Source organism: Girardinichthys multiradiatus, chromosome 2 (assembly GCF_021462225.1).
Source record: "Girardinichthys multiradiatus isolate DD_20200921_A chromosome 2, DD_fGirMul_XY1, whole genome shotgun sequence".
NCBI classification, from domain to species: domain Eukaryota; kingdom Metazoa; phylum Chordata; class Actinopteri; order Cyprinodontiformes; family Goodeidae; genus Girardinichthys; species Girardinichthys multiradiatus.
In genome coordinates, this window is record NC_061795.1 from 9,616,373 (window position 1) to 9,624,102 (window position 7,730).

Consider the following 7,730-nt stretch of genomic DNA (forward strand, 5'->3'; position numbering starts at 1 on the left):
TCGCCCGGAACATCAAACGCTGGAGGACTATATTTCTAATTCCCTGGCCGCTGGCCTCATTTGCCATTCTTCTTCTCCTCTTGGGGCTGGGATCTTTTTTGTGAGCAAAAAGGACGGGTCTCTACGTCCATGTATTGACTACAGGGGGTTGAATGCCATAACTATTAAGAATAAATACCCTCTCCCACTCTTATCTGCTGCGTTTGAACCTGATCAAGGTGCCTCTGTTTTCTCCAAACTAGACCTGCACAATGCATACCATTTAGTGTGCATCAGAGAAGGTGACGAGTGGAAGACAGCTTTTAAAACTCCATTAGGTCACTTTGAATACTTAGTTTTGCCTTTTGGTCTATGCAATGCTCCTGCTGTGTTCCAGGCCCTAGTAAACGATGTCCTGCGAGATTTTCTAAACGTTTTTGTTTTCGTTTACCTAGATGATATCCTCATTTTCTCCAAAGATCTGACTGAACACCAGAAACATGTTCGACTTGTGCTGCAACACCTGCTTGAGAACAAATTATTTGTTAAAGCCGAAAAATGTAAGTTTCACAAGTCCACAGTGTCCTTTTTGGGTTTCATCCTGCACAGTGGTCAGTTGTGTTCTGATCCAGCTAAAATAAAAGCGGTGCTTGAATGGCCCGTACCGGAGTCCGGGAAGCAGCTTCAACGATTTTTGGGCTTTGCAAAGTTTTACCGACGTTTTATTAGGGACTTCAGCCGAATGGCAGGCCCCCTTACAAATCTCACCTCCACCAAAGTGGATTTTTCCTGGACACCTGAAGCTGACTCTGCCTTTAGAGCGTTAAAGGAGAGATTTGCCAATGCGCCTATTCTGCTTCAGCTAGACACTTCCAAACAGTTTGCCCTGGAGGTTGATGCTTCTGAATCTGGTGTAGGTGCAGTGCTTTCACAACGTTCTAGTGAGGATAACAAACTCCACCCTTGTGCTTATTTCTCCCGCAGACGGTCCCCCACTGAAAGAAACTATGATGTGGGAGATAGTGACCTTTTAGCCATCAAGCTTGCCTTGGAGGAGTGGCGTCACTGGCTGGAGGGCATGGAACACCCGGTACTGGTCTGGACTGATCACAAGAACCTCTCCATGGGTTCAGCCAAGCGTCTGAACCCATGCTAGTCCCGTTGGTCCCTATTCTTCTCCTGGTTTAACCTCACCATCTCATACCGCCCTGGAACAAAGAATATCAAGCCTGATGCTTTGTCCTGACAGTAATTGCCTGACATCACTAATGAGGATCCTGTCTCTATTCTCCCACCTAGCTGCAAGATCGGCTCCGTTTCCTGGGAGATCAAAAGATTGGTCACACAGGCATTACTCTCTGACCCTGGTCCTGACAGCTGCCCTCCAAACAGAACTTTTGTTCCTCTGTCCATTCGTCCCTGCCTGATTCAAAGGTTTCACAATTCACGTTTTCTGCACATACAGGTTCATCCCGCACCGTCACCCTAATCTCACGTCATTTCTGGTGGCCCACATTACACAAAGACATAAAGAGCTATGTGGGGGCTTGTCCTACCTGTGTCCGAAGTAAGCCGTCTCACTGCCCACCTGCTGGTCTCCTGCAACCATTGCCTATTTCCATGAGACCATGGTCACACAGAGCTTTGGACTTTGTTACTGGGTTACCCCCCTCTCCCTCTCGTGGTATGACTACTATTCTGATCATAGTAGATAGATTCTCCAAGTCGTGCCACCTAATCGCCTTAAAGAAACTCCCATCAGCACTCCAGACTGCTCGGTTACTTGTCTGTCATGTGTTCCGTCTTCATGGCATCCCATAAGAGATTCTTTCTGACCGAGGCCCTCAGTTATATATAATTTATTATATAACTTAAATCTAAATATATATCTTAAATCTAAATCTATATCCTAAATCCAAATCTTAAATATAAATATATATCTTATATCTAATCTAAATTTTAAATCTATATATATATCTTAGATCTTATATCTAAATCTTAAATCTAAATATATATCTTAAACCTAAATTTTAAATCTATATCTTTTATCTTAAATCTAAATCTTAAATCTAAATATATATCTTAAACCTAAATTTTAAATCTATATCTTTTATCTTAAATCTAAATCTTAAATCTAAATATATATCTTAAATCTAAATATATACCTTATATTTTAAATTTTATATCTTAAATCTAAATCTTAAATCTAAATATATATGTTATATTTTAAATCTTATTTTTTAAATCTAAATTTTAAATCTAAATATATATCTTAAATATAATATCTAAATCTTAAATCTAAATATAAATATGTATCCTATTTGTATTTCAACCTGGAGAGACTCACAAATGAGAGAAGCACAGAGATGGCAATTAGAGGAGTTTATTAGCTGATGTTTGTTTTCTTTTGGTGCTCGGACCCCGGTGGAAGACATGGATGCTGATAATGACATGAGCTTGAATGAACATCTTAGGGTTAGAATTAGAGAAGTCTTCCCCCCGTGATCCTGATACTGCTGGTGGAGTGGAGGCCTGAGGAGATAAGGAAGTCGGAAGGAGCTTAAAGCCTGATGGTGAAGATGGGGTGGAGGAGGGTTGAAGAGCAGGAGATTCTGCGTATGAAGATCTTTTAAAGCGAAGCCTGGAGGGATGATTAGCTGAAGAGGAGCTGATTGGTTGGAGCGGAGAACGTGGTGGAGTAGTTAGACGGACTAGGAAGTGGAGGTGAATCTTCCAAGTTGAATTTTCTTCAAAACTCCACATCTTAAATCTAAACCTTAAATCTAAATATGTACCTTATATTTTACATTTTATATTTTAAATCTAAATCTTAAATCTAAATATATATCTTAAATATTTTATCTAAATCCTAAATCTAAATATTAATTCTAAATATATATCTTAAACATTATATCTAAATCTTAAATCTAAATATATATCTTAAATGTAAATCTTCAATCTAAACATCTTAAATATTATATCTAAATCTTAAATCTAAATATATATCTTAAATCTAAATTTTAAATCCAAATCTTAAATCTAAATATATATCTTAAACATTATATCTAAATCTTAAATCTAAATATATATTTTGAATCTTAAATCTAATCTTAAATCTTCCAAAAATATGCTAATTAATCACTCCCCTTCAACGTCTAAACTTGTGGCCACACCCTCAGTGCATAGGACCGTGAATGACAGGAACAGAGAGGTCAAAACCCTACGGTCCCGCAGAAAGCAGAGGAAATTGAACGGGCTGTAATAGCAGGTGTTCGGGCTGCACTGCAGGGTACACACCCGCATGCACCACCCTCAGCAGTTTCTGTAAGTACAACAGTTTTTTTCACTTAACTTCTGTAAATAAGTGAATTTAGAAGGAATCAGGAGTCAGTGTTGCAGGGATTTTTCTGCTGACGCCACAGTGAGTGGGGGGACATTAGCCATCATAGATGCTCAGCTCAAAGTAACAGCTGTAAAATGCTTTTGCTTTAAGGAGTATAAAGATTTGTTTTAAACTTTACATTGTTTCAGAAAAATGCTATTTAAATCCAAACCTTAATTTGCAAAATGCTAATTAATTACTTAAAAATCACATAATGTGATATCAAATACTTGTTTTCCCTACTGTATATTTAGATTTAAGATTAAGAATTAAGATATAACATATACATTTAGATTTAAGATTTAGAAATAAGTATTATATTTAGATTTAAGATTTAGATATAAATGTAACATTTATATATAGATATCAGGTGTAGAAATAGATTTAACATACAAATATAGATATATTTATATTTAGCATGTCCCAATAAATGTGAGAAAAGTTCACTAAATATGAAAAACGGGCACTAAATAACATAAATGTGACAATTACATTTTTTTTTCCTAAATTTTTACTTTTGGTACCCCATGTATAAAAGCAACAAAGACATGACAAATGATCCCATGTTCAGCCTGTTACATCTATCCTAATGCAAAAATGATTTACACTGAAAAGTTTGTTAATCTTGTAGAAGTTCTGCAGACTTTACTTTATTTGTTTCCTTGTTCTAATCTCACTTTGTTAATTTTCCTCCATTTTATTCGATCACTGTGTTAAGGAATAAGGCCTCAGTTCATTGGTCATGCGCTTATCCCCCTGCGAGAATATTTTTTTAAATTTGCTATTAATTTATGATTAATCATGAGTTAATGATGGACATTCATGCAATTAATCGCAATAAATTATTATAATCAATTGACAGACCTACTTGCAACTAAACATGATATGCCAAATTAGACAGTCATTTATCAAGTTTAGTAGTTCTATTTCGACATTTTCGAGAGGTTCATAGGCCGAGGGCAACATCTGCTGTTAATGTATCTTACAGTTTTGTAGACTTTTCTCCCTTCATATACATAGAATTTTTAAAATTCTATGTATATGTACAGAATTTTTACGTTGTGCCACACTAATTCCTGTCTATAAAGATAAAATCATTTTGAATTTTGTCATGTATCATTGAGTTACACATGGACCTACATAAATCTATAATTAATGTATTGCAATATTGTTTGTATCATGGATCAAACCTGTATTTCAGTATAGAATCTGATTATCTTTTCTTGTGTTCTGAAAGCAGGGTCAACGCTTAGATACATGCAAAGAGGAACTCAAGCCCAGGAGGAAGATTCAGATCAACCATCCACCAGGAGTTCAACTACCAACCCCAACTATAAGTTCAGTTACAGAACCACACTTCTGCAAAAAACACCCCTTCTGAAGGCTTTCTCGATCTCTTTAAGAGTCTAGCCACTGAGTGGCCATTAGCAAGTTACACTACACTACCTCCAACCGATCCTGCTCTATTTCTAGCACACATTTTAGATGCTGATCATGTGGAAATTGTGCAGAGAGGTCCTTTTAAAGTCAGCCCTGATTTAAATTTTCCAAAGGGATCTGATGAAAGAGCATTTCATACCAGACTCCAGTTAAAAAATTTTCCAAATGGAAAGAAGGTCAACAAAGGCTGGGTAGTGTACACTCGACGGAACAATGCTGTGTTCTGCTTTGGGTGCAAGCTTTTTAGTATAAGGTATATAAAGCTGACTGTAGAGGGCCACAGTGATTGGTCTAAAATTAACAGCAGTTTGAGGGGTCATGAGTGTAGCCAAGCCAATACACAGTGCATGCTTAAATGGAGAAAACTGGGCACACGGCTAAAGAAAGGCATAGCAATAGATCAACATGAGTTGACATTAGAGACAGAAAAGAAAAGGTGGCAAGACGTGCTAAAACGCTTACTCTCAATCACTCTCCCTGGCCTCCAGAAATTTGTCTACTAGGGGCTTTTCTGACTGCCCCTCTGAGCCAGACAGTGGCAACTTCTTGAAGAAAGTAGAGCTTATGGTAACATATGACCCTGTAATGAAGAATCACTTTGCCAAAATAAAAGATGAATGTTCCCACACACAATACCCCAGTCATAGGAAACAAATCAAGCTAATTCAGATCATTTCTTCAGAAACATTATGTACCTTTGTGACGCATATCCAGTTAGCAAAATATTTCTCCTTCATTTTTGATTGTACTCCAGATGCAAGTCACATGGAACAGATGTCAATCATAGAGTGCATTGTCTATTTCCAGCTACAACCAGTCATTAAAGAATACTTCCTGAGATAAATTGACATGGAGCAAACTACTGGCCTTAACCTGTTTAATGTTGTCCTAGAAAAGTTGAATGAGCTTGGCATTCGTTTTGAAAATTGGCGAAGACAAGCCTATGACAATGGAGCCAACATGAAAGGGAAGAAGCAATGTGTTCAGGCTAGACTGCTACAGTTAAATCCAAGAGCCTTGCTTGTTCCTTGTGGAGCTCATATATTGAATCTTGTCATAGCTGATGCTGTCAAGTCTTCTCATGATGCCACCGGCTACTTTGGGTATTTTCAGAAGCTCTTTAATTACTTTGATGGGGCCACCCAGCGATGGGCCACTTTGACAAATCATGTCAAACTGACACTGAAATCTTGGGAGTGATATTAGATGGGAAAGCAGGCATCAGAGTGTAACAGCTGTCCGGAATCAAACAAAAAAGTGAGAGCTGCTGTCCTGGAGGCTAGAGAGGCTGTAAGTGATCCAGTGGCAAAAGTGGAAGCTCAAGCTCTTGCTGAGCAAGTAGTCTCAATTCAATTTGCTCTGTTGTGTGGTGTGAACTTCTAACCAACACAAACCAGGTGAACAAGCTACCTTAATCCAGCTCCATCCAGCTTGATATTGCTGTCAGGCTTATTGACAGTGCCAATTTCAAACTCTCCAAATACAGTTTGGGTTTGACGAGGCTGTGTCAGTTGCCAGTGAACTCTGTGGGGCCCAGCATATAGAACCGGGGCTTAAGGAGGAAAAGGCTTCGGAGCACAAAAAGGCAGTTAGCATATGAAGCTATTGATAAGCCCTTCACCAACAGCCTTAACAAGTTTGAGGTCACATTTTTCAGTTGTGTTGTGCATTCTGCTTTAATGTCACTACTGGAGAGGTTTAAGACCATGAATCAAGTCAAAGTAAAAAATGGAATGCTGCTTGATTTCAGCAAATGGAATGGAATGTCCAAACACTGCAATGAACTACACAACACCAGTGTTGGGCATGTTACTTAAAAAAAAGTAATTAGTAAAAGATCCCAATCCCAAAATGTAACTCAGTTAGTAACTGAGTTACTCCACTATAAAAGTAACTATTTAACAGGGAAAATAACTATTGCGTTACATTCTTTTTTGAGCTATCGTGTCATCGCTTTAGGTAAATGTCTGACCCACATGCAAAACCTCACTCAGGAGCAAAATAGTTCTTTAGAAAACAGTTTATTTTCACAGCACAAAAATAAGTTCAGGTCTTTCTCAGGTCAGTGAACCACGGGAGGGCATAAAGGCTTCTTGGCTTCTTTGGGGAGAGAGAGAGGTTACTCCGGGAAGGTCTTTTAGAAACTGTAACAAGTCTCTTGCTTACTGGGTTCCGGGCAGGTAGAAAGTTCACAGAGGTTACAGGGGAGGTTGGGAATCCGGGAGTCCAGGGGGTCCTGGGGAGCCAAACCAGACAGCCAAAAATGAAGGAGATCCAAGGTCAAACAGTAGGTAAGTGATCAAGGTTCCGGATAAGTGGACACGCCCACACCTCACAGGTACTAAAAGGAAGCAGGGAAAACAGGTACTGGTTAGAACACACGTATTGTCAAGCAGGAATTACTTCGGCTAGGGATTTACCACATGGGCAAAACACTCTGGCATCGAAGGACTGGTGGCTTGCTCCTAAGTACTCCTCCAAGGCATCCACAATCAGATGAAGATCAGGGACACCTGTGGAAGGAGTACACCTAGCGGCTCAAGGGAGACCTCTGGTGGACAGGATATTCCCAAGTCCCAACAGTAACCCCCACCCCCCCCCCCCCAACGATCGCCTCCAGGCGGACCCAGAAGAGGACGTGGGAAGAGAAGCCAGGTAGTCGGTGATCAGAGAACGGTCACAGAGAAAGGACCGGGGAACCCAGGTACGATCCTCAGGGCCGTAACCCTTCCAGTCTACCAAGTACTGCCATCTGCAACCTCGCCACCGGGAGTCTGCAATACGGCAGACAAGGAAAGCAGGGTGGCCCCCAATGTCCTGGGCGGGTGGAGGGGGCTCGGCTGGAGGGCTAAGGTCACTGGTCTGGACAGGCTTGATTTCAGACACATGGAAGGTAGGATGGATGCGCATAGAGGCGGGCAGGCGTAGG